We start from the raw sequence: 2,411 nt of genomic DNA on the forward strand, positions 1-2,411 counted from the left end.
GAAGAGAATCCCAGAGCGCTGTGTCTGTGTTTATCTGCCCGTAGTCGGTGCACACGTTTATGTTTATTGATGCTATTCGTCTCACCCTGCATGTCGTGCTGCTGTAATGTGCTTTCTTGTATTATTCATGCATGCAAATACAGAAATGTCCACCAAGGAATTTGAGTCAAAGTGAGCCCTGATGAAAGAGTGTGGCCTCGATATTAAGAGATGGTGCCAAGGTCATTTTTGACAGCAGCATGTTAAAATGCTAATCGGTGGAGACAGTTTGTCAATGTGAAGAGACACTTAGATATAGATCTTCATGTATAGTCCTATAGGCCTATGTGCTCTCCACTATTCTCTTTGGGAATCTCTGTTGGGTTTCAAATAAGGCCCAAACCGCACCAATGATTCGCCATGCAACTCCTTGCAACCAAACTGTTGCGAGTAGTTGCATGAAACCATTATCCCCAACGGCAGTTGCAAGGAGTTGCAGAGGGCAGCACACCTAAACCTAACCTTAACCCAGATCTAACCAATGACTAGTCTAGACTAAGTATACACCCCGTGACATCATGTCCTTAAAACTGTTTTGTCGCAAGGAGTTGCATTGGTGTGGTTTGGGCCTTGTTGATGATCCAAAGTAAAATTGGAAATTGTTTGGAAGTGATCAAATGTGGATGTTCCAAAGTTTTCAGATACAGGCAGAATTACACAGACATATAGTATATTTGAAGATGTGTTTTTCTATATTATTTTTTATTGTATTTTATTTTTTGTGAGGGAGCCCCCTCACAAATATGTATATTTACTGTTGTGAAAACATGCTAATACAATTAGTTGTGGGCATCCTATTAATCCCACAATCAATCTATTTGAGGGCTAATTCCTGGAGGTGGGGCTTTCAGGGCAGCTAGTGCACATACAGGAGAAGGCAGCTTTAAGCCTATACAGCTGATGTCCATCGTCTTGTTAACCCAATTTGGGCGGGAACCCCTTTTGGTGTTAGCATTTTGTTATGCTTTAGCTATTGAAAAATAGCAGATCTACAAGCTCATAGCGCGGCACCGAGTGGCGCGCTACGAGCTTGTAGGTCTGCTATTTTTGAAAAATCGAAGAACGACTGACATAGCTTTTTCAGAAAACTGTCAGGATGTAGAAGACATTTTTAGAATCTGATCTCAGGTCAAAACTTGGGGTGAAGGTACCAAAGGGCCATGGAAGAGAGAGCGGTGTCGGCTGGGAGGGTTTTGTTTAGTTTGGGTTCTTATTTAGTATTTCTTTAAATTTGTTTTGACTGATATTAGCGAAATTGGTATCGAGTGTCTGTCTGTAGATGTTGTGGTTGAAAGGTGTACACACGTCTGTTGGGTAGTGGAGGATGTCTCGATGCTCTGCAGTGTGGATGTGATAGTCGGGGGATTATATGTACCAACTGGGGACGGCTCTTTTTTTTATCGACCAGCCTGCAGGTCATTTTATCCTCTGTTGAGTTTGTAAATGGTGTTGGTTTATAGGACAATTTAAACCATCTCTGCCTGGCTTGTCATTCTGCACAGAGCTGTTTGTATTCAGGTCCTCCACCACCGCAAAACCTCACAGGGTTTAACAACCAATCAACGCCTATAGGACAATGGGCTCGGTGCATAATACTGTTACCTTTTTGCAGAAGGTGGCATAAACATTTGATTGAAACGCGCCTGGACTGGGTTGTGTGCTTCCAGTTCAATCAAGAAGAAACTATTGAGGAAATGTTTACGTCGCTTTGGGCTTTCTGAAAAATGCGACCTACGTTGAATTGCTTTAACTGCATATGTCTATTGCACACAATGCACAGTACAATGCTGACGCATCTCTCTCCCCCTGCCAATGTTATTCTGTGTATGCTTGGTGCTTAGTAGCCTATAAGGGCTATCAACCCCAGCTTGGTGCTTAGTAGCCTATAAGGGCTATCAACCCCATTCTGTGGTGCTTAGTAGCCTATAAGGGCTATCAACCCCATTCTGTCAAATTCAATTGTCAATCAATCCAAACATTTACTTAAGGGAAGGACTGAAACTAAGGTGTCGAGGTGTGTGTGTGTGTGTGTGTGTGTGTGTGTGTGTGTGTGTGTGTGTGTGTGTGTGTGTGTGTGTGTGTGTGTGTGTGTGTGTGTGTGTGTGTGTGTGTGTGTGTGTGTGTGTGTGTGTGTGTGTGTGTGTGTGTGTGTGTGCGTGTGTGCGTGTGTGCGTGTGTGCGTGTGTGCGTGTGTGCGTGTGTGCGTGCGTGCGTGTGTGCGTGCGTGCGTGCGTGCGCGCGCGCGCGCGCGCACGCGCGTCGCCAGATAGAATAACAAACCCTGTAAGTGTGATTATGTGATATTTGCACAGACTGGGTTGAGTCCACGGGTGCACACACTAAGCTCTGTAATCATATTTGCTCTCCACCCC

At 44.5% G+C, this 2,411-nt stretch overlaps 1 protein-coding gene across 1 annotated transcript in view; it reads left to right on the top strand.

The window, feature by feature from the left end:
- cckbra (cholecystokinin B receptor a) overlaps window positions 1-2,411 on the top strand; it is a gene marked incomplete at its 3' end in the record, with an annotated part of 67,744 nt that overhangs the window by 53,289 nt on the left and 12,044 nt on the right. The gene's annotated exons all lie outside the window — the stretch shown is intronic.

The sequence above is a fragment of the Electrona antarctica genome (assembly GCF_951216825.1).
Source record: "Electrona antarctica genome assembly, chromosome: 24".
Taxonomy (NCBI): Eukaryota; Metazoa; Chordata; class Actinopteri; order Myctophiformes; family Myctophidae; genus Electrona; species Electrona antarctica.